The sequence below is a fragment of the Mirounga angustirostris genome, unplaced genomic scaffold (assembly GCF_029215605.1).
Source record: "Mirounga angustirostris isolate CCGP_5_RB_7025 unplaced genomic scaffold, mMirAng1.0.hap1 SCAF_1, whole genome shotgun sequence".
Taxonomy (NCBI): Eukaryota; Metazoa; Chordata; class Mammalia; order Carnivora; family Phocidae; genus Mirounga; species Mirounga angustirostris.
In genome coordinates, this window is record NW_026991709.1 from 36,126,655 (window position 1) to 36,152,867 (window position 26,213).

Sequence of the window (26,213 nt, forward strand, 5' to 3'; positions counted from 1 at the left end):
ACACACTACACTACACATTCATTTATAAGATTATAAAAAGCAGACTTTTTTTGAAGTACACAATCAATAAACCACCATTTAGTCATATAAGTCATAAGAACTTTTGTAAAATTAACTCTACAATACTTTTATTTGAATGCAGATTTTTAAAAAAAATTCTAATTTAATTAAAAATCTAATTATAGTATATTATTAATAGCAGAATTCAACTTGTCCCCATGCCATCACATATACAAAATCTCCCACATTATAACTCAAATCAGTGTGTCCGTATCTAAAGTCATTTATCCTCCAATCCAAATTTGCTATTGCTGGTGCTCTTCATTTTTACTTTGTCTAAACTAATGGTTATCAACAGCAACTACCCTAATGCCTAGCCCAGAAGCCAATGTGTCATTATTCAGTGGCCCATTTCCTACCTCATGCCAATATCTAACAAACCACATGTGGATTCTATTTTCTAAATGCTCCCTAATTTTTTTATTGCTACTTGCCACGAATTTCATCTTGCTATCATTAATTCTCCTCTGAATTTCTGTAAGTTATCATTGCTGCTTTACAAGCCACTCTCCACATTTTATTCAAATTATAATTCCCCTTCCTTGAAAATATTCAGAAATGCCATTCTTACCAAATTACCATATCTCTCTTATTTGCTTCACTGACATCTCATGTAATTCACCACAAAACACCAAAAAACACTGTGATTGCATATTTGTTGTCTCTGTGTTTCAGTATTTAAGAACATCATCCCTCAGGATAAACTGAGACCTTCTTAAGGTAGATGACTTCAAAAGTATCCTGAATATTTTCCTATGCCTAAAAATTGGAAAATATCTTTGGTAAAAATAAATAAATTAAATAATATTCTCTCTACATTTACTAATTGTGTATTCTTGGCCATGTTAAACACTGTACCTTATTAAACAGAGATAGTAATATGATTTCTTATATAGGATTGCTATGAAGATATAATATATTTATATGTTAAAGAACATAGAACAGTGCCAGGAGCATGTTAAGCACTATATAAATATTAGCTCTAATTTCATAAATAGTGTATGAAAACAAGAAATATTTCTTACTCATCATTATCTAAGAAAGTAGTTCCTAAAGTTTATGCTAAATTACTATATGTTAGCAGATATATACACAATAAGTGAATTCATAAATAAACTCAAAATGATTATTAAATGAATCAACAGATGTTACTTTCTGCCTCCTCACAAAAAAAAAAAAAGCTGTAGGATATGGTGAAATGCTACATGCAGAATCATTATCCAAAAAAATTAAATATTTAATGCAGTGATATTTACATGTTATAAATATATTAAACTAAATAAGTTTTTATCTTTATCAATCCCATCATCTTGTTCAGAAAATAAACAGAAGCAGTTTTTTTCTACCATTTTTATAATTGGTTGTATTCTTATTCAAGATAACCAAACTACCATCTATTCCATAACTAAAGGCATTAGGTTTCAAGACATAAAGATTTTTATCAATTACCATTAAAATAATAGTGTTGAATTCTTTCTCATTCTTTATTTTTCAAGGCATCACCTTATTATTACTTTAGGATTATAATGCCCCTTGTACATAACTAAGCTACATATATTAATGGTACAATTTTTTTTAGTGGTGCTCACATAAGTCCTTTTACAAGTACAAACTCCATTCTGAAATTATCATTCAGCTATAGACTAAAGTGTGTGAAATACAAGATTATATACTATTAGCCTTCAAATATTTTTATTAATTTCTTTTACCAGTCTCTTCTCAAAACATTATCCTAAAGCATCTTCTGTGGAAGAATGCCAGTTTTTATTATGGTAAGTTGGAGTAACTATTTTGGAATGTGAGGCACTCTCTGTAAAAGGCTGACCCAACAATGTGGTTCCAGGCAGCCAGACAGCAGCAGGAGATGTCAATATACAATAACATTTAAGAATTCTCGTTAGCCATCAGGGAAATTCAAATCAAAACCACACTGAGATACCACCTTATAAGAGTTAGAATGGCAAAAATTGACAAGGCAAGAAACAAGAAATGTTGGAGAGGTTGTGGAGAAAGAGCAACCCTCTTACACTGTTGAATGCAAGTTGGTACAGCCACTTTGGAGAACAGTGTGGAGGTGCCTCAAAAAGTTGAAAATAGAGCTACCCTATGACCCAGCAATTGCACTACTGGGTATTTACCCCAAAGACACAGATATAGTGAAAAGAAGGGCCATATGCACCCCAATGTTATAGCAGCAATGTCCACAATAGCCAAACTGTGGAAAGAGCCAAGATGCCCTTCAACAGACGAATGGATAAAGCAGATGTGGTCCATATATACAATGGAATATTACTCAGCCATCACAAAGGATAAATACCCAACTTTTACACCAACATGGATAGAACTGGAGAGGATTATGCTAAGTGAAATAAGTCAAGCAAAGAAAGTCAATTATCATATGGTTTCACTTATTTGTGGAACATAAGGAATAGCATGGAAGACATTAGAAGAAAGGGAAAAATGAAGGGGAGGGAATCGGAGGGGGAGACGAACCATGAGAGACTATGGACTCTGAGAAACAAACTGAGGGTTTTAGAGAGGAGGGGGGTGGGGGGATGGGTTGGCCCGGTGATGGGTATTAAGGAGGGCATGTACTGCATGGAGCACTGGGTGTTATATGAAAACAATGAATCATGGAACACTACATCAAAAACTAATGATGTACTGTATGGTGACTAATATAACATAACAAAATAAAATAAAATTAAAAAAAGAATTCTCACTTAGAGTTTTTTTGTTGTTGTTGTTTTTACAAGTATAATTAATAAATAAGCTGTTTCAGCTTCCTGCAACCTAATACTCTGCTGTTCAATCTCTGTTCACCTAAAGATGTCACCTTGGGGAAGCTCATTCTGGAATCCTTTTCCTACTGCCAAAGCAACCCAGGAGTTTCCATTCCCACTGTTTACTTGGTGAAAGCAGACCAGCATTCTCTGAGAGAATTCTGAATATACTTTCCATAGAAACTAGGTTAGGAGCTGGGGTTAGTAACAATAGAAATGTTGCCGTCAATAATATTCTTCTATAACATCATAGTAAATAGGATTTGTGAACTTGCTTCAACAATTCATCACCTTTTATGGTATTGTTTATGAGAGGAACTTAAAAAATCTGCATTTCAAAGTGCTAAACTTCTCTGCAGGCAGCTTTTAGAACATAACAAAAATGTTGGTGGGGGAATATTCCTAAATTAATATCCAATAATGAGAACCTGCTACTATACTGTTGACCACAGTGTAATAAACTTTGTTAGCTTTAACTGCACTGAATTCAGTGACAGAAAATTATTGAGTCTGAGTGTTTACAGCTGCTTTTAATTTCTGATTAGTCCCTGTTTTAAAAACATAGGAACAGTGAAATATGTCAAGTATACTTGGCTAAAATCTTAAAGGGGGAAATTTTGAAACATTGAAACAATTCAACTGAAAAAAATTTAATTATGGATAGATTTAATTTACTGAAATACCTCTAACAAATAACATAGATCATTAAAATTTAACTACTGGGTGGTAGTAGAGCGGGGGAATGAGTCGATACTATTAAAGGATGAAGAAATTTGGCATTTTTCTTATCAGCAACATACATAAATTAAAAACACTATTTAAAAAATATGTCAAGAAAACACACATTCTAAAGGATGTTCTTCCCGTCATCCAAGAACCATGCTACAATCACTTTACTACAACAACTCAGGTTTTGAAATTTTATTAACTGTGAAAGAAATATATTGGGATTATTGGCCAGAACTTGCCACAGTTATTTCTACATCACCAACTCCTCATCAATCAAGAAATTGTCATTTTTTTCCCATGGAGTATATTGAAGTTCAGACTGCCTAAATGTCAGTGTGAAGGAGACTTTCTTTGAGATGGTGATCATGTACTTTCACTCTTGCTCATTATTTTCAACCATTTGACTAGATTTTGGCACTCTCCTTCTGGAAATGTGTGCACACATGAAGTAGCAATAGAGGACGAAAATGTCAGAGGCTTCTTTATATTCCAGAGATATGAAATCCCCAATGCGCTGCAAGCAGTATCTTAAACAAAATAAACTCCAGCATTAATTCACTGAAATAATTTAAAGAATTTTCTTGGATTGTCCTGATAGTTTCTGTGCAAATAATTCAACCTTTCAAGAACATTACTCAGCATCTCTATAGACAAAAGATGACTGCTTGTATTATACGTAGTATATTCCTTGCTTTACAAGTTTTTTCAAATGATAAGCCTAAGAGTATCCTTATCACTTAACTGATATGTATCTGACACTTTTGTCCTAATTCTAGAATAATAAAAAGTATTTTTATATTTTGTCATTAAGTTTCCTTGGGCTCACTGATTTTATTTATTTTTTTTTTAGTAAAGTGCTAGCATTTTTATATATTGTGTATGCTGCATCTATTCTTTGAAAATTCAAGGATCATTGACATTTTATTTTTTTATATCACAGGAAACTTTACAATGCACAATAATTTTGAGGAAGATTTATTTGACTAATTACTTAACTACTATAAAACCCACTATAAAATTTCATACAAGCCTGTGAAATTCCATGCTGATCATTTTATTAAAAATCTAAACCTATACATGAAAGTATAAATATATGTATACATATACTTATATATACTTAAAATGTGGTATTTAATTTATTATATTGTTTAAGAGGGTAATCCATAATTTAATACATTTCTATTCATATGGAAAGTAGGAGAAGGTGTTTTTTCATGATATTTAGTGCAAGAGCACAGTGTGTTGTGTTTGTTTAGCACCTGCTGTGCTGCCACATGCCAATCCATGCTCTCCTCACTTTTCACTTGTATAAACATCAAACAGAAGGGACAAAGAGTAGGATTATTTTATTGAAATATATTTCCTTATTACTAAATACCATTGTAAGGCATTATGAAAACCTACTCATCTTCCAAGTTCTAGTTCATCTCCCACTTTTTTTTTTAAAGATTTTATTTATTTATTTGAGAGAGAGAATGAGATAGAGAGCATGAGAGGGGGGAGGGTCAGAGGGAGAAGCAGACTCCCCGCTGAGCAGGGAGCCCAATGCGGGACTCGATCCTGGGACACCAGGATCATGACCTGAGCCGAAGGCAGTCGCTTAACCAACTGAGCCACCCAGGTGCCCATCTCCCACTTTCTTAATGGAGCATTCCCAGATACTAATAATCCTTACTGAGGCTTCCTTTCTCAGAAATGCAACGCTTTTAAGAATCAGTAAGCCCTTCAAATGTGTCAGTCCTTAAGTATCTTTTTTGGTTGTTTAATTCTAAAATGTTGACTGCATGGTGGTGCTGTATCCCCAACCTATTCTTTTTACCTGGGATTTTGAAGAACTTAACTCAAGTATTTCTTGTGTAGTTCATATATATATTTTCCCCAGCTTCATTTAAGATATAATTGACATATATTGTGTAAGTGATAAACAACCTGAAATTTGATACCGTTATATATTGCAGAATGATTATTACCTTACCTTTAGCTCCATCTTATCACATAATTACCATTTCTTTTTTGTGGTAAGAACATTTAAATTCTATTCTCTCAGCAAGTTTCAAATATATAATCTAGTGATGTTAACCATAATCACCATACTATGCATTAGATCCCCAGAACTTATTCTTTTATAGCTGGAAATCTATACCCTTTGACCAGTATCTCCCCATTTCTTTAACCATGCTCCCCTAGCCCTGGTAACCACCATTTTATTCTGTTTCCATGAGTTTAGCTTTTTTTCTCAAGATTCTACACAAAAGTAATATCATATAATATTTGTCTTTCTCCATCTGATTTATTTAGCATAATGTTCTCAAGTTCCAGCCATGTTCTTGCAAATGTTAGAATTTCTTCTTTCTCATGGCTGAATAATAGTCCAGTGGCTTCACTAATTCACATTCCCATCAACAGTGCACTAAAATTTGTATGGAACTACAAAAGACCAAAGCTGAAGTCATCATACTTCCTCATCTCAAACCATCCTAAGTGATAGTAATCAAAACAGTGTAAGACTGGCATACAAATGGACACAAAGATCAAGGGAACAGAACACAGAGCCCAAAAATAACCCCTTGCATATATGGTGAACTAATATTTGACAGGAAGCCAAGAATATTCAATGGGGAAAGGAGAGTCTCATCAATAAATGGAGTTAGGAAAACTGGATATCCACATACAGAAAAATGATATTGGACTCCTATCTTACACCACTCAGAAAATTACTAAATACCACCCATCAGTTGCTCATCCTCCTCAAGTGGCTCAGAAGCACAGTTCATGAAGCCATCTTTTATGAATTCCTGGGACTTACCTCACCTTTACAGGGAATGCAGTTATCAGTGTTCCTGAAAAGGCCTGTTTTAAGGTCAAACTTGAAAAGTAGTTGGGCTGAAATCAATCTTGGCCTAAAGAAAAATAAATACCATAACTAACATTAACATCTTGTACAAAAATTACTAACAACTACTTAAGTTAGAAGCATCTGAAGTTTATTTCAGCTTTAAAAAGTCCAATATTTTAGAAATAAATTAACTTAGGGTATTAGGGAAGTAGTTTATAAAGAAAAAAATGCACAAGAAACTACTTGGAAATGAAATTAAAAAAATAAGGGTTTAGCATAGTCTCATTATAGTCTAGGTTTCACAGGTGAAATATTCCAAAAAGAAGATAAGAAATAGTAAATGAGTCATGCAAATGTATATAATTATTAATAAAACATACCTTAGCATATACATACACAAATTACATACACATATAATATATCAGGGTAATAATTTAGGCAGCCTCCTTTTAGCACTTCAACAAAGCACAGCAATAAATCTATCTTATATCCAATCTTTCTCTGTTTTTCTCTCCATCTCTCTTCTCTCTCTCCCTCTCTCTAAGTAATACAATTCACTGCTTTTGTTATTGAGATACTATTTCTGTATTTAATATCTGTTCTTCCTTTTTTTTGTAAATAATTTATTCTAATTAAATCAAAATGCATGTGCACTGCTGCTATCTTCTCATTAAACATTACTTGCTGTTATAAGACATATGGATTGCAATCAAACATACAAAAATGCTCAATATAATTAATTATTACCACTCACTAGTATGGCTAAAATTAAAAAGATGGACCATATCAAGTGTTGGAGGAAATGTAGAAGAACAAAAATTTTGGTACTTTGAAAAGTTTAACAAAATCAAATAACCCCTTAGAGACTCAGCACAAAAAGAAAGAAAAAAGAAAACAGGAAATGTAAGAGGGGATAGGTATCACCATGGGCCCTACAGACATTAAAAGGATAAAGTGAGCTCTTCCCCTTTCGTGGCCATGGCTGAAGCGCCAGCAGCCAAAATAAAGTTCAGTCCTTTTGTAACTTCTGACCAAAAGCCAGAACTGTAAAAGACATTTAAGTCTTCGCACAGTCACAGGAAGATTGTCTTCCCCTCTTTCCAAACAGCTGAGATAGAAGAGCAGTGTTCGATCCATGCCCTTCCGAAAGGAGGATGAAGTACAGGTTATGTGAGGACACTACAAAGGTCCTCAAATTGGCAAAGAAATCTAGGCTTACAGGAAGAAATACATCATCTACATGGAACGAGTGCAGCGAGAGAAGGCGAATGGCATGACTGTCCACATGGGCATTCACCCCAGCAAGGTGGTTATCACTAGACTAAAACTGAATAAAGACCACAAAATGACCCTTGAACATAAAACCAAATTTTGCGAAGTTTAGGAAAGGAAAAGGGAAAATATTAGGAAGTAACAATTGAGAAGATGCAGGAATAAAGTAATCTTGTATATGACTTTAAATAAAAACTATAAAAATGAAAAAAAAGGATAAAATGAAAAATATTATGAACACCTTTTTGCAAGTAAGTTCAATAACTTGAATAGAATAGACAATTCCTAGTAAATACAGCTCACCAAACTTAAAGAAATAGAATGTCTGAATAGCTATATATTAAAAAAAAAGAAGTCATAGTTAACTTATTCCCACAAAGAAAAGATCAGGCTCAGATGGTTATAAACTGTATCCAATTTTTAAAAAATGGAACAGATTATATAAAAACTCTTACAGAAAATAGATGGGGAAGGAACAAAGTTTATTATAAGGAAATACATCTGTGTCCTTTTCATCCACAAAAAATAAGAATAAACATCTGAAATGATCAACATGTTTCTGCTTAAATTTTTTCTCATGGTTTCAGAAGTAGGTATTTTTCTAATATTTGTTCTAAGATATGTTTAGAAGCATCAACTGTGGCCTACATTTTACTTTGGTCTGTATTTTGTATTTGCTGTTAGGTTAAAGTGTTGAGAGATACAACTGATAGTTGCCCTTTGATAAATGTGGGCAGAATGAATGTTGTGAAAAGGAAAGGGAATTAATAATTGGTTGTGATGAAATCTTTCATTCTATTGTTGGTGATTATTAGATTAAATATCACGAGAAGTTTAACACTTTCTAGAAACCTGAGGCAGCCCATAGATATCTCTTCATTGAAGTACTATAGCAAATAATTAATTTCATTCAAAATATATTCATTCAACTTTTGTATGACCAATTCTTACGGGAACTGAAGGTAGCAATAAAAAACATAGATTCTTCTCACACCCCCAGTATCACAGATATTGTTTAAGATAAGATTAAGAGATATTTAAATTTTTTTAATAAATACTATAACATGCATCTACATGGAAAAGGCAATTCACCTCAACTGGAGAAAATCAAGTCAAGATTCAAGTCAAGAGCTAATCCTGGTGAAAACACAATTTATTAATGGTTTTGACTTTTAATAATTGTTCTAAAAATATTTTTGACAGTTGAAAAAATATTGAATGCCTCTCATAAATATCTTGCATAACTTTACTTAGAAAGTATAGTTAATTTTTGCATAATATTAACGATCTTTGTTAGAAATGTTTTTGATGACAGAATAGTAACAAAAATGAGGAGTAATGTACTTATTTCTTTTTAGCTTAATATTCTGATTGTAATTTTCCACGATTAGAAAGTATACTATAATTTATATGTCTATGTATAAACTCTTCTGTATTTACCATTTCTGACAATATTCCAGAATAGGATTAGAAATATTACCAAAATTTAAAATTAGCAGGATAAAGGATATAACACATTGGGGGGTTCTATGCATATTGCTAAAGTGATTTATTTCCTAGTAATTGTTAACCAATTTATAGTTCCATCATCCAATTAATTGCATTTCTACCAAAATTAAGAATTTTCACTCAAAATAATATTGTGTAGTTTATAGAATGTAAAAATATATGTAATAAAGGCAAAACAGAATATTAATGATAGAGGAAAATTTTATCACTACAATGTGTTAATCCATCAACAAAGATAAAGAAAGGAGATTTAGGATAGGAATGGAGAATTAGTAACTGCTAGCTGTGTAGAGTTAAGAAAATTAATGCATAAATAACATTCTTTCAAAAAACATTACAGTCAATTGAATATTTTTATAAATCATTAAGATCCATGCTAGAAGGCGATATGTCCTACAATGTTAAAATAGATACATGATCACTGGAGAGGAGACAATACTTCAAACTTAGACTATGGAAGGTTTTGTGGAAAAGATGAAATTTGACAAGACTTAACAATCTCATAGGATTTTCACTGTAAAACATTAAAGAGTGAGAATATATGATTTAAAAAAATAGTAAATTTTAACATACTGATAATATATAGCAAATGTTCAGTTTAGAGAGGCATTTGAATATAGAGGTTAATGGCACAAATCTGGAGAGAAATGCTCTCTTCAAATCCTGTTCAGCTAACTTTTATCTCTGCTAGAGAGAAACTTCCTCTGGCAATTCCTGGGTATAATCTGAAACTAGCCTCCATACTTGGCGGGCAAAGACAGACCACAGAAAAAGGCAGACCACTTCAGATTAGTAGGCAGCAGGTTTAATAAACCAGGGGAATTACTTAGGAGGCTTAAGTCAGGTGGCCACAAGACCGGTAGATCTCCACACCTGCCCACCAGAATCTTCAACATTCATATAGAGGCTTTAACTGTATTCAGTCATATACCCTGTCTGGATAGCCTCAATACCACATTTATATCTCAAGACATATACATGGAGGTGCTTCTGGGAGTGGGGAAGGCAAGCAGAACACACATCCCAAGGATAGGGAGTCTTCAATATCAAGGGCCCAGCTTGCGGGTCAACTGGTGGTCACATTTTCTTTATGACCTTCTCCAACAATGTCTGTGACTTTGAACAAGTTATTTAAGTATCTTTGTTTCAGTTACCTCTTATATAAAGTGGTGAATATAATAGTATCTGCTTCTTTGAATAGGGATTAAATTAAATGAGGATTAAATTAAATTTAAATAAGGATTAAATTTAAATGAGGATTAAAATTTTAATACATGTTAAGGGCTCAGAATAATTTTTGACGAATGTTATATATGGCTGGACATTTATTATTATTATTACTGTCATCATCATCATCAATGTGATTATTACAAATAGATAATCAGTAAAAGTAAAATCAGAAGATAAATTTTAACCTAATGGAAGGCCTGGAATAACAAATTAATTAATTTAAATGATGTTCTACAGGTAATGGAAAGACATTAGAATGTCTTCAATAGGAATATAATCAATTAAGAAACGGAATGAGTATAGCAGCAATGGAATAAAACAATGAGAAGAATACAATGTCATTCTCATCCATATTTTCCTAGCATACACCTTCAGCACAAATTACATAGCAGATATTGTGCATGCAAAGGGGAAGATTATCTCAGACAGTTCTTTTAGAAAAAATAAGCATCTAACGGTCCATTGAGACTTCAGGTCATAGACCAAGAGAAAAACGGAACCAATACAATTGCTGTTTAAAATGTCGAAGTTCCAGGGGCACCTGGGTGGCACAGTTTGTTGCATCTGACTCTTGGTTTGGTCTCAGGTCATGGTCTCAGGGTTGGGGAATCGAGCTCCGTGTTGGGCACCACACTCAGCATGGAGTCTGCTTGGATTTTTCTCTCCCTCTCCCTCTGCTCCTCCCCTCCAGCTCTCTCTCTCTCTCTAAAATAATAAATAAATCTTTAAAATGTGAAAGTTTGGGGTGCCTGGGTGGCTCAGTCAGCTAAGCATTCAACTCTTGATTTGAGCTCAGGTCATGATCTCAGGGTCATGATCTCAGGGTTGTGAGATCGAGCCTCGAGTCCCGCTCCACGTTCAGTGGAGAATCTGCTGGAGATTCTCTTTCTCCCTCTGCCCCTCCCCCACTCCCATGCACTCATGTGGGCTCTCTCTCTCTTTCTCTCAAATAAATAAATAAATCCTCAAAAATAAAATAAAGTGTAAAAGTTTAGAGGGTGCCTGACTGGCTCAGTTGGTAGAGCAATTCCCTTTTGATCAAGGGGTTGTGAGTTCAAACCCCATGTTTGGCATAGAATTTCCTTAAAAAAAAAAAAAACAAAACTTTTAAAATTCAAAGTTCAAACACTTTAATATTTTATAAATGCTATTGATTCCAAGATGTAACTGCTGAAAACACAGGATTGTTGTTATCATGTTAGGTGTAAGTATGACCTTGTTATTGTCTTTATTTGGAGATTAGGTATTATTTAAAGAAATGTATATGGGTCCCAAATTGATAAGAGATGAACTTGTAATAGTTAATTTTGTGTGTCAACATAGCTAGGCTATAGTACCAAGACGTTTGGTCAAACAATAGTCTAAATGTTTGTATGAAGGTATTTTAAAAATGAGATTAACATTTAAATTATTAGATTTTGAATAAAACAGATTACTCTTTAATATGAGTGGGTCTTATCTAATCAATTGAAAGCCTTAAGAGAAAAAAGACTGACGTCCCCCAAGGAAGAGGGAATTCTACCTTTAGACTGCCTTTGGATTTGAGTTGCAATATCAATTCTTCCCTGACTCTCCAGCCTACTGGATATGCCATTGTTCTGTTTCTCTGGAGAACCCTGACTAATACCCCATACAAGTAGAATCATACAGAATTTGTCCTTTTATGATTGTCTTATTTCTCTTAGCATAATCTCTTTAAGGTTTATCCATTTGTAGCTTGTGCCAAAAATTCTTCCTTTTTAAGGCTGAATGATATCCCACTGCATGTATATAACATATTTTGTTTATCCATTCCATCCATCAATGAATGAAAGCAACTTGGGTTGCTTCCACCTTTTTTTGACTAATATGAATAAGGCTGCTATAAACATGGGTACGCAAATATCTATTTGAATCTCTGATTTCAATTCTTTTGGGTATACACAGATGTAGAATTGCTGAATCACATGGTAACTTTAGTTTTAACTTTTTGAGGAACTGCCATATCCTTTTCCATAGTAGCTGCACTATTTTACCTTCCTAGCAACAATACACAAAAGTTGCAATTTCTCCACATCCTAGTGAACACTTACTTTCTGTGTTTTGTTTTGTGTTTTAATAATAACCACCCTAATGGATATTAAGTGGTATCTGTTTGTGCTTTTGATTTGTATTCCCCTAATGATTAGTGATTTTGAGAATCTTTTCATGAAAAGACTAAATTTCAAAACATGTTATACAGCTACAATAATCAAGAGTCTGTGGTATTGACAGAGGGAAAGAAACATAGATCAATGAACTAGAACAAAGAATTCAGACATATCGCACCAATATTCTCAATTAATTTTTGACACAGGTAAAAAGGCAATTCAATTGAGTAAGGACAGTATTTTCAATAAATGGGGTAACTGGATGTCCAACTGGACATCCATAAGCCAAAAAAAAAAAAACCCCAGAAAACAAAAAACAAAAACCTCAGTCAAATATCACACCTTATATGAAATTAACCCAAAGTGAATCATAGATTTAAACATAAAACATAAAATTTGAGACTATGAGGTTAATAAAAAAAGAGAGAGAAAACTTTGGAATCTAGAGCCAGGTAATAAGTTCTTATAATTAAGACATAAAGCATAATTAACAAAAGGAAAAGAGTGATAAATTAAACTGCATTAAAATTAAAAATGCTATTCAAAATATTCTGTTAATAGAATTAAAGACAATTTACAGAGTGGAAAAATATATTTGAAAACCATATATCCAACAAAATGCTAGTATCTAGAATATATAAGGAACTCTCCAAATTCAACAGTGAAAAAAAAAATCTAATTAGAAAATGGGCAAAAGACGTGAAGAGACATTTAATTGAAGAGAATACACAACAGAAGATAAGCACCTGGAAAGATGTGCAATGTTATTAGCTGTTAGGGAAATGCACATTAAACCACAGTGAAATGTCACTCTATGCCTATCAGAATAGCTAAAATAAAAAATAGTGACAGCACCAAATGCAAGAGAGAAAGTGGAAAACTGGATCACCCATAAACTTCTGATGGGAATGTAAGATAATATAACCATTCTGGAAAACAGTTTGGCAGTTTAAAAAAAAAAAAAAAACTAAACATGCAACTACCATACAGTCCCACAGTTACACTCCTGGGCATTTATCCCAGAGAAATGAAATTCATGTTTCCATCAAAACCTGTACAAGAATATTTATTGAAGCATTATTCTTAATAGCCAAAAGCTGGAAGCAACCCAGATGTTCTCCAAGTGGTGAATGGCTAAGCAATCTGTTATATCCATAACAGGGAATACTACTCAGAAATAAATAAGAACAGACTATTGATACATTTATAAACTTGATGGATCTCCAGAGAATTTTGCTCAGTGAAAGAAGCCAATCCCTAAAGGTTTCATTTTATATGATTCCATTTATAGAATGACATTCTTGACCTGAAAAAATTATAGAAATGGAAAACTTATTAGTGGTTGCCAGAATTTAAGGAATGGGTGGTGGTGGGACAGAAGTGAGCATGGTTATAAAGAGCAATATGAGAGATCCTTGAGATGATGGAAATTTTTTCCATCTTAATTTATCCCAATATTATTTTTCCGGTTGTGGTAAGTACTATAATTTTGTAAGATAATACTATTGGGGGAACAGGTAAAGGCTACAAGGGACCTCTCTATATTATTTCTTAAAATAGTATGATAATCTATTATCAAGACATTATCTCAAATAAGCAGTTTAAAGAACAGCTTTTTGTTCATAGTACAAGGTAAGATGTCTTCTATTAAAAACTGTAAAAGTAGAAATATTTTTAAAACATGTAAATAAGGTCAGTTGAGTATCCTTAACTTTCTTGTTTTATATAAGAAGATGAAAAAATAGAATGCCATATGGGTAAAAAACTAAATTTCTTTGTTGTGGAAATGACCTATAATAAAGAACAAAATATCAGAATTTCAAATTAGTTACAAATGTCATTCCTTCACTTGATGACTACACCATGAATATGTTGTTAAATGATATTAAAAGAATATTGAAATAAGAGGATTTAAAAACTACAGTAAAACCAAACTGAATTTGAAGATTAATCTATTGTTTCCTAAATTTTAACAATTATAAGACACAAAATTATATTTATGGCCATTAAACAATTTAAAATTTAATTTAAAGTTTATAGTTATACTTAGTAACCAATAAAATAATAAGCTTGAAACCACTACTTTAAATATATGTGTATTTAATAAAATGATACCAGATGTTAAATAATGGAGACAACTTTTGTGTTTAAGTGGTAGAACTGGAGGTATCTTTTTAAATCTCTATTTTGTAAATGTTCTCAAGCATCAACATGCTAATATATTTTTTTTTAAAATTCTAGGTATCTTCCAATCTAATATTTTATGAAGTGACATTAAAAGAAGTAGCTTGGCTATGAAAATGGAAAAAGATAATCCAGTCTTTACTCAGATGAAGATAACCATTTATAATACATAGCACATATTCATAAAGTATATTAACTCATGAGTATTTGTCATTTAAAAGTTATCTTCTGAATTCTACATTTGATCTTGATGATATTTGGTATCTTAAGGGATGAGCAGTGAAAGCTCAAGTTCCTATTCTCTGGGAATCATCCAAAATAGAAACTTACACTCTCCTCTTTCTTCCTCTGTAATAAACCATAACTGTTCAAAAAGACTCACCCCCTTTCCAAAAAAATAAAATAAAACCAATCCAAATTAAAAATATTTCCCAACAATTCTAACTACACAGGCTCTTACATTTTCCTCCAACTTTTCTTCTGCAACACTTTTTTCTTTTCTCTTTTTCTCTTTCTTTCTCTCTCCCTCCTTCCCTCCCTCCCTTCTCCCTCTCTCTTTTTTTTTCTCATATTGTTGCTTGTTAGCAGTTTTGGCAGATGTATTTAGTAAAGATGAGGTCATACTGAATTAAGGTGAGCTTTATTATTTTTTTAAAAGGTTTTATTTATTTATTTCAGAGATAGAAATGAGTGCAAGTGGGAGGGAGGAGCAGAGGAAGAGGGAGAGAAAATCTGAAGCAGACTCCCTGTTGAGCATGGAGCCCCTGGGAGCCCTATGAGGCCGGATGTAGGGATGGATCCCACAACACTGAGGTAAGTAAGAGTGTGCAATAATGTACTATGAAACAAGCTTTCAGAAACCACTGCCAACACATATTATTATTGAACCTACAGACATTTCAGCTCCTAATATGTTAAAGGTACTGTGCTAAATTTTCCTGGTCTAGAAATGGACCCAGGCTGAAACCCGAGCCTACTGAGGCTGGAAAGCCAATTATATTACTTTTGATATTCACCCGGTCTTTTAGTAATTACTCAGGATTGGAGGACTCTGGTGATCTGTTCCTTGCACTTGGAAATAGGCAAGCATGTTGTCAGTTTTCAAAATAGTGAAGAGAAGCGGAGGACTGTATAGTAATCCCTGAGAGGAGAAAAAGACAGATTTCTTAATGAATGTAAAACAAGATCCTCTTTCTGCTCACGGATTATCAGAAGCACTGGCAAATTTATGGAGACCTGAAGGTCAGAGACAATGGTTCTTACGACTGGTATGTCCTGCTTTTATGTAAGAATGTCACCCAATAAATCTCATTTTTCACTTAACCTTGTATCTTATTGTTTTTCTAGGTCTATATTATCTTTCTAATAACCATCTTAAATCTTTGGGCAAACTGTGTAAATGAAACCAAAAAACAAAATAAGGTATAATGTCTGCCTCAACAGACTTATATTCTATCTGAGACTCAGAAACACCAAACTTATCATACTTGCAAATTGACATAAAAAAATTAAAATGCCAAATGAGTTCTGACTTTTGAGTGCTCAATTCTAGCTGTCAAAGAAATTCTATAGAAGATGAGAATTCATCTGCTTTTAAGAGGAGGGACAGGAGAGCTAGAAATTTGCAAGAAGAAATTTATAGGTAAAACATATATGTCAGAGAAAAGATTAGTGTGAATGGAATAAGAATAGTGGGGATGGAAGGCTTACGCTTTCCTTATCACACTAGTGATATTTGGTCTTTTAGTTGACTAAAACTAATGGCTCCTATATGCTTCACTTTAAGTATAAACAAAATGCAAATATTTAAATAAAAATATAGTTTTTATTAGTACGGATCAAGATTTGCTTCTTTAAACTTCTGAAATATCTACTTAACCAAGTGTTTAGATATATACCTATTCAATAGTTTGTCTTTTACAGAACAAACATATGCCTTTTAGAACTACAGAATTCTGTATTGGTACAAATACACTAACAGCCACTAATTAACCTATTTTGCCAATAAACTGTAATACTGAAGTCGGCATTTTTTTTTCTCAGAAAGTATTGATAAATAGCCTCTTTGTTAATATAATAGATATTATATATTAATATATGTTAATATAATATATAGTTAGATAAATAGATATTTGTTTAGATATAAAAGTAAATAGATTTTGTTTATGTATGGAGGTAAACCAATATATCATAAAAGTCACCTGGTTATCTGGCAACACAAAAGTTTATTATTAAGGGTATTGGGAAATCACAGAAACGAAGAACCAATGCTGTGGAAAGCTTAAGGAGCACTCCAAGCAGCTACTGAATGTAAACCAGAGTAAAGAGGAAAAATGGTTTGCATGCTACAATTGGTGGTATATGAATTCGAATCCTACTGTCTCTGTTTGTTGTTTCATGTATTAGAGCCCTTAAAGAACTTGAAGGGGACATCCAGTTGGCTGAGCCTAAATCATGTGACTATTCACTAGTTCTACTTGGGTAGGAAGAGGGAGCATAAAGCTCTTCCCAAGAATATGCCAACAGGGGATACCCCCAAATTAAATCTTCAGTTAATCAGAAGGAGAAGTGAATGCTTAACAGTCAAAAAATAACTTTTTCTTCAAAAACAATGCCTATAAAACTAAAAAAGCATATGCAACTTAGTTAATTGGTCACTAATTATAAGCACCAATGAGATATTCAGCACTGTGCTAGTACTCTAGGAGCTATATCAGCACTATAAAATTTCGGATCTTATCTAAGGAATCTTGCAATTTTACTGACCATAAAAAAGTGATACAGATCTACCTATTTGTATCTATCATCTATTTAGCTAGCTATCATCTATTATTATCATCTCTATCCATTATCCATATAACAGAAACAGTAGGAATGCTCCAGCCTGACAGATACATACACAATAAGATCTAAATGTACTTGTAAGATTGTTTTAAAAAGTGTCTATTTGCTTAAATTACCAAGGTGCCTGGGGAACAAAATATAAATATATCCCTATGGAATATAATCCCTAATATGGTTGAAATCTTCCTACTTCTTCAACTTTCAGAACACTCCCCCTTTTTCACACCAAACTTTATCCATGCTATCCTCCATTTCAGTGCTCAAATAGATAAAGCTTGTTTTTCTTCTGCCTGAAATGCACTTCCTCTTATCCCTGCTATGTCTGGGTTCTTTTTTAACATTTAAGATTCTCTGCCCATCATTATCATCGCATTGCTCTACGTAAAACTCATTTATTTCCTAGTTAGTTCTTCTCACAACATAAAGTTAATTTGTTTCTGTGCTTACTTGTTTATTGTCTGACTTTTGATAATGGCCTGACTATTGTAGCTTCTGTAGACCCTGACCTATGGCACATGGCACACAACACATACTTCGTAAATTATTTGTTGACTAGACGAATGAACGATGCTTCACCCTTTAGAAATCACGGGGCTAGATCACTTGTCTGAAGCTTAAATGCATAATTTTTAAAAACTGGCTTCCATTCCAGAAAGAAAGGATTATGGTAGATTTTCTAGGGCTTTATACAGGATAAGAGTATCCCCCTGATGCTCAAATTTATGTTTTGCACAAGTTTAAAGAGGATGAAATACAGTCCACGTTAATACTGAAAATAAAATTTTTGTGTGGATATTTTCCCCAAATCAGTGGAGAAATATTTAAAAACTGGCTGAATTAATCCTCAGAAATATTATAGCTATAACAAATGTCAATACAGAGTGACAGAGGCAGCTGCTAGATGGTCTTAAGGGCCAAACATTTAAAGTGATTGTAGTTCAAGATGTGATAATTCTTTGGCCTCAATACATGACGGCTTGAGGCTTTCATTCACTGTGTGGAGAGAGTGGAGAGTACGGAAGTTCTCTTTATCAAATTCCAAAATACTAATCCAAATGAAGGTAAAAAGGTCTCCAGTAATGTTCATAGCTTGGGGAAAAGAATTAGAGCAACAAAGGCAGTGACTAAAGGATAAATGCCTTTGGACCACGTGAATTAGAAGAATTTTACAAGATGAGCAATTAAAGTGAACCTTCAGAGGTAATGAAAAAGGTGTGATTCTCAATTATTCAATGTTGATAAAAATGATCCATGAACACAGCAAGTTAGCTACAAAGAATTGTTAGCAGAAACAAATATAATCTGGTAAATTAGTCTATGCCATAGGTTGGATATTCAAAATGAGAATGTGAAAGAATCTGATGAACACTCATATAATTTAATGGATGAAATCCAAGGAGTTACCTTTAAAAAAAAAAAAAAATCTTATTTAACTTTGGGAAATGAGAGGCATAGCATTAAAGAATCTGAGAAAAGATCAACTCTCTTTTGTTATTTTGATGAATTAAATGGGTAGTAACAAACTGCTCACATTTGGAAAATTGATACTTGATAGAAATACTGCCCCAAACCTTGAAAAAAAAAGAATTTATACAGTACCAGAAAGGAAAAAACAAAACAAAACAAAACTCCTGTCTCTTGCTTTATTGTGACCATTTCATCAACATAATAGAGATTCTAACTTGAAAGATTTTAAATTATGAAGGGATTAGTATTGATTATCTACTTCTTCAAAGAAAGCAAATCAAATCCAGTGGCTAAAATAATAATTTGTTCTCTTTCATGCTTCTCTAGGTTGACTGAACTCAACCATGAGGTTCTCTCTTGGGTTACCTCAAGTGGTTGTGGTCAGATATTGCCGTCTGAAGTGTTCTCAGAAGTAGAACCTGAAGAGAACTTACTCATATGTGGCAATTGATATGTAGTATTGTCTGGAAACTCTTATGATGCTGTCTACTACAACACCTAGATGACCTCTCCATATGATTTTGGTTTCTTATGATACAGCAGTTGGATTCCGAAGGGCAGTATCACAAAGTAAGTTATTCCAAAGGACACACAGCTGCTACTCTCTTAAGGACTGGGTCTGGACGCAGGCAGATGACCACCTCTTAATATTCTGTTGCACTGAGAAGTCATGAAACTTGCCTGATTTCAAAGTGAAGTGGCATGGTCCTATATCTCAATAAGAGAAATGTCAGAAATTTCACGGTAATTTTTAATTTTTTATAGTAAGTAACACTGTATGGTGACTTTTTAAAAATCATTACATTCAAATAAGCAATTAGAAACAAAAATCTTGTTGACTTTTGGAGGACTTAGTTCTCTTGAGCCACGAAGAAAATAACATTGGTATCAGTAACATGTCATGTATCCATTTTCAAGCTTTATCTGTAATGGCATAGATCAGTCACATTGGTGTGTCCAACCCATTCACCACTGCTGGAATTTCTGCTCACATATAAAAAAGCAAAATCTATTTATATTGATAGAAGAATATTGTAAACATAAATGTAATACCAAAAGCATCCTGACTTGCCTTTCTGAAATTCAATTGTAAGGAACACAGCCATATGTTTCTTCCATGTATGTATAATAAAAGACTTCAGTATGAGAAAACATTATTTTCTGTATACCCTGAGAAATTTGATTTCAGTGACTCCACGGATTTGTAGAATGGAAAACATGTCTGAGATCTAAACTTAATATTATGTCTTCATTGTCTTGGACTCAATAAAGGAACTTAGAATGTACCCAGGAAAATGAGTTCACTATTCAACTATATTCCTGTGTTCTCTGAGAGAGCTCCATGGGTGCTTTCAAGAAATACACACTAATATAAATCCAGGACAAGGAGGACAACGTTTTGTTGTTGTTTGTCCAGAACATTTTACCAAAGATATGCCACAAGGTATTTCTCAAGTCATCTTGTGAAATAATGGAAAGTTAGATTGATTACTCAATTGCTAGATTCCATTGATCTAAAAAGAATAACATCAGTGAATTTTTGAAACCAGGCAGAGTATGAATTAGAAACACTGATAACATTAGATCAGATGAAAATGCTGGGTTGAGACATGTATTTTGAGAAGCAATTATTATTGTTTTATTTGGATTGTTGAGTATGTGAGCTATTTTGAATTTCAAAAGGACTCCAGTTAATTTCAGAACTTGAAGGGCATAGGACAAAAAAAAAAAAAAAAGGAAAGAAAGAAATGACTGAAAGATAGTCTCAAGTACATATTAATTCAAAGAAGATATTTAAAAAATGACCAATTATTGTGGGAATTTGGGGTTTAAGGAAGTGAATTGGGTTCTCAATTACACAATTGATTAAAACTTAATTATGAGGGTAAATGTAGCTAAATTGCTACATTTTTTAATTTTAAAAAAGAAAACGTACAATCTATATCCACTTAGTGACTTTGTTCAGAATCTGTGAAAACCTATATAATCTTTGAAAAACAAACATACAAGTACGTTATCTTTCACCTGAATGTAAACTCCATGAAGGAAGAATATTTTTTCTGTTGTTTATACCTCAATCTCTGATTTTTGTCTGGCATATAGTAGGTTTTCAAAAAATACCTGTTGGAAAAATTTTGAATGAACCTATGGATATGAAAACAAAAAAATGTACTGCAAACCTCACTACTGAAAACAATCCATTTTAATATTTAGTATTAGTACTACTCATTATTATTTGGAAGCTGCTGTAAAGAACTTTTAAAAGGAAACAAAAAATCCAAACCATCCATCAGAGTTTATGTTTGCTAGTGTAAAATACATGTATTTATCTACCTATCTTTCTATCCATCTATCTACACACATGTGTACACACACACAAAAATATAAAAGAAAGTCTTACACAATAAAATTTTAGTTGTTAAAAACCAAATGCACAGCCTTGAAATCATACAGTTTTATTAGATGAGAACTATCAGTTAAATACCTTTTCGTTGTATATATTCTTATTGTCCCTACTTCAAAATTGCTGAATATTGGGTTTTACTCCTTTCACACATAGGTTGGCCTGTGAGGTCTGCCTCCCAATGTGAGCCAGATAACCTCACACAGGTCTTGACAAATAGGAAGTCCTGAGAAGGACTTGAAACCAAGGACCTTTGTGCGTTTTTTTCCTCTTTGTCTCTCCCTCTTCTCATAATCTTCCTCTTCAATGGTATTACATACTCTCTCTCTCTATCTCTCTCTCTTTCTCTCTCTCTCTCTCTATATATATATTCATTCTCATGGCATAAACTGCACTGTATAAGGAGGTATTTCAGGGTTCCTAAAATCAATCATCTCTGCAGGGAGAAAACATTGTTTTCTGGTTAATGTATTGAAAAAGTTAACCATAAGTATCCTATTAAATTAAGATAAATAAAATGAAATATAATTTATAATTAAATATAAATCCAAAATTCATTCCATGGACTTACATAGGTGCTATACTGGGGCCACTAAATTTGTCTCTATGAATTCTACTATGTAATACAATACAGGAACATTACTTTTTATAGTATTTATCTATTTATACTGTTCAAAATAAAATTTTTAAAAATTGCAAAAGATAAATGAAATTTTGTGTTTGAGGAAGAAATAATTATCTAGCATATATTGACTTTCTAAAATAATGCTAAATATTTAAATTTCATGATGAAGCTTGTGTACAACCAAGCCCTGAGAGAAGAGGAAGTAGTTGAGCCTGCTTGACAACTGAAGCAAAATAGGTGAGCTGGAAACAGCCTAATAACAAGCACTATTCCCAGCCTTGGTGCCAGGTACTGTCGTCTCTAATCCTTATGGATGGCCTTTCTATAGTCTCAAGTACTGGCTTAGAAACAGAATGGGAGAAGATATTTGCAAATGACATATCAGATAAAGGGCTACTAACCAAAATCTATAAAGAACTTCTTAAACTCAACACCAAAAGAACAAATGATCCAATCAAGAAATGGGCAGAAGACATGAACATTTTTCCAAAGAAGACATCCGAATGGTCAGCAGACACATGAAAAAGTGCTCAACATCGCTTGGCATCAGGGAAATCCAAATCAAAACCTCAATGAGATACCACCTCACACCAGTCAGAATGGCTAAAATTAACGAATCAGGAAATGACAGATGTTGGTGGGGATGCAGAGAAAGGGGAACCCTCCCACAGTGTTGGTGGAAATGCAAGTTGGTGCAGCTACTCTGGAAACAGTATGGAGGTTCCTCAAAAAGTTGACCCAGCAATGGCACTACTGGGTATGTACCCCAAAGATACAAATGTAGGGATCCTAAGGGGTATGTGCACCCCAATGTTTACAGCAGCAATGTCCACAATAGCCAAACTATGGAAAGAACCAAGATGTCCATTGACAGATGAATGGATAAAGAAGATGTGGTATATACATATAATGGAATATTATGCAGCCATCAAAAGGAATGAAATCTTGACATTTGCAACGACGTGGATGGAACTGGAGGGTATTATGCTAAGTGAAATAAGTCAATCAGAGAAAGACATGTATCATATGACCACACTGATATGAGGAATTCTTAATCTTAGGAAACAAACTGAGGGTTGCTGGAGTGGTGGGAGGGTGGGAGGGATGGGGCGGCTGGGTGATAGACATTGGGGGGGGTACGTGCTATGGTGAGCACACTGTGAATTGTGCAAGACTGTTGAATCCCAGATCTGTACCTCTGAAACAAATAATACATTATATGTTAAAAAAAAAAAAAAAAGAAGAAGAAGAAGAAGATAGCAGGAAGGGAAGAATGAAGGGGGGAATCGGAGGGGGAGATGAACCATGAGAGACGATGGATTCTGAAAAACAAACTGAGGGTTCTAGAGGGGAGGGGGGTGGGAGGATGGGTTAGCTTGGCGATGGGTATTAAAGAGGGCATGTTCTGCATGGAGCACTGGGTGTTATACACAATGAATCATGGAACACTACATCAAAAACTAATGATGTAATGTATGGTGATTAACATAACATAATAATAATAATAAAAAAAGAAACTTCTCAAGGCAGTAAGCTAGAGCATTCTATGGTTCACTTAAATTGTTTCCTGTCTCTCACAGCTCACTTTCCTACATTGCCTGATACTCAGTATCTTAGAAAAACAGTCATATATTTTGCATCATTTTTGATTTTTGAATTCTTGTTTGCTTTGTTCTGGTCTTTGATTTGTTTTGTTTTGAGCAGGAGAGTAACTTTGATCCAATTGCTCCAGGTTGGATGAGAGCAGAAGTTTCTCTTATCTAAGTTCTGTATACTCCAAGATAAAGTAAGTATACTATTACTTCTACCTCCTAGTAATGCTGAACTCTCCAATTATAAAATTATAATTTATTTTTATTATAAGTTATTATTTAATTTACAATTATTAAATGAGAAAAAACAAGATACTCTTAATCATATATGAAACAGATTAAACATCCAATAAATATTATCTGTTATTAAATTACTCATTTTAAGCCTTACTCTCAAGTATCCTCTACCCACTGACAAAGACTTTTTCCTTGACCAAACTTCAGGTAGGCTTCTCAGAAGCCTCTTCTCAAGCAGGCCTTTACAATTGTCTCCTATGTCCCTCCTGGCCAAGTCCAGTTTTAGCAAAAGTCTTACTAAGTCAGTATGGTAAGAATGCACCCATCCTTCATATGTGATCAACCCTGATACCTGATGAAATTCCTTATCTCCACCCTTGATATCTGATCACCTTCGGCTATCTTCATCAAGAATCCTGTTAAGGTGATTGGACCATCTGTTCTTTGGGTGTTGAGTTTGATAAGTTCTTTATAGATTTTGGATACTAGCCCTTTATCTGATATGTCATTTGCAAATATCTTCTCCCATTCTGTCAGTTGTCTTTTGGTTTTGTTGACCGTTTCCCTTGCTATGCAAATGCTTTTTATCTTGATGAAGTCCCAATAGTTCATTTTTGCCCTTGCTTCCCTTGCCTTTGGCAATGTTTCTAGGAAGAAGTTGCTGCAGCTGAGGTCAAAGAGGTTGCTGCCTGTGTTCTTTAGGATTTTGATGGACTCTTGTCTCACATTTAGGTATTTCATCCCTTTTGAGTCTATTTTTGTGTGTGGTGTAAGGAAATGGTCCAGTTTCATTCTTCTGCATGTGGCTGTCCAATTTTCCCAACACCATTTGTTGAAGAGACTGTCTTTTTTCCATTGGACATTCTTTCTTGCTTTGTTGAAGATTAGTTGACCATAGAGTTGAGGGTCCATTTCTGGGCTCTCTCTTTTGTTCCATTGATCTATATATCTGTTTTTGTGCCAGTACCATACTGTCTTGATGATGACAGCTTTGTAATAGAGCTTGAAGTCCGGAATTGTCATGCCACCAGCTTTGCTTTTCTTTTCCAACATTCCTCTGGCTATTCGGGGTCTTTTCTGGTTTCATACAAATTTTAGGATTATTTGTTCCATTTCTTTTAAAAGTTGATGGTGTTTTGATAGGGATTGCATTAAATGTGTAGATTGCTCTATGTAGCATTGACATCTTCACAATATTTGTTCCTCCAATCCATGAGCATGGAACATTTTTCCATTTCTTTGTGTCTTCCTCAATTTCTTTCATGAGTATTCTATAGTTTTCTGAGTACAGATTCTTTGCCTCTTTGGTTAGATTTATTCCTAGGTATTTTATGGTTTTGGGTGCAATTGTAAATGGGATTGACTCCTTAATTTCTCTTTCTTCTGTCTTGTTGTTAGTGTGTAGGAATGCCACTGATTTCTATGCATTGATTTTATACCCTGCCACTTTACTGAATTCCTGTATGCGTTCTAGCAGTTTTGGGGTGGAGTCTTTTGGGTTTTCCACCTAAAGTATCATATCATCTGTAAAGAGTGAGAGTTTGAATTCTTCTTTGCTGATTCAGATGCCTTTTATTTCTTTTTGTTGTCTAATTACTGTGGCTAGGACTTCCAATACTATGTTGAATAGCAGTGGTGATAGTGGACATCCCTGCCATGTTCCTGACCTTAGGGCGAAAGCTCTCAGTTTTTCCCCATTGAGAATGATATTCGCTGTGGGTTTTTCATAGATGGCTTTTATGATATTGAGGTATGTACCCTCTATCCCTATACTCTGAAGAGTTTTGATCAACAAAGGATGCTGTCCTTTGTGAAATGCTTTTTCTGCATCTATTGAGAGGATCATATGATTCTTTTTCTTTCTTTTATTAATGCATTGTATCACGTTAATTGATTTACGGATGTTGAACCAACCTTGCAGCCCAGGGATAAATCCCACTCAAGAAATGGGCAGAAGACATGGACAGACATTTTTCCAAAGAAGACATCCAAATGGCCAACAGACACATGAAAAAGTGCTCAATATCTCTTGGCATCAGGGAAATCCAAATCAAAACCGCAATGAGTTACCACCTCACACCAGTCAGAATGGCTAAAATTAACAAGTCAGGAAATGACAGATGTTGGAGGGTGTGTGGAGAAAGGGGAACCCTCCTACGCTGTTGATGGGAATGCAAGCTGGTGCAGCTACTCTGGAAAACAGTATGAAGTTCCTCAAAAAGTTGAAAATAGAGGTACCCTATGACCCAGCAACTGCACTACTGGGTATTTACCCCAAAGATACAAATGTAGGGATCCTAAGGGGTATGTGT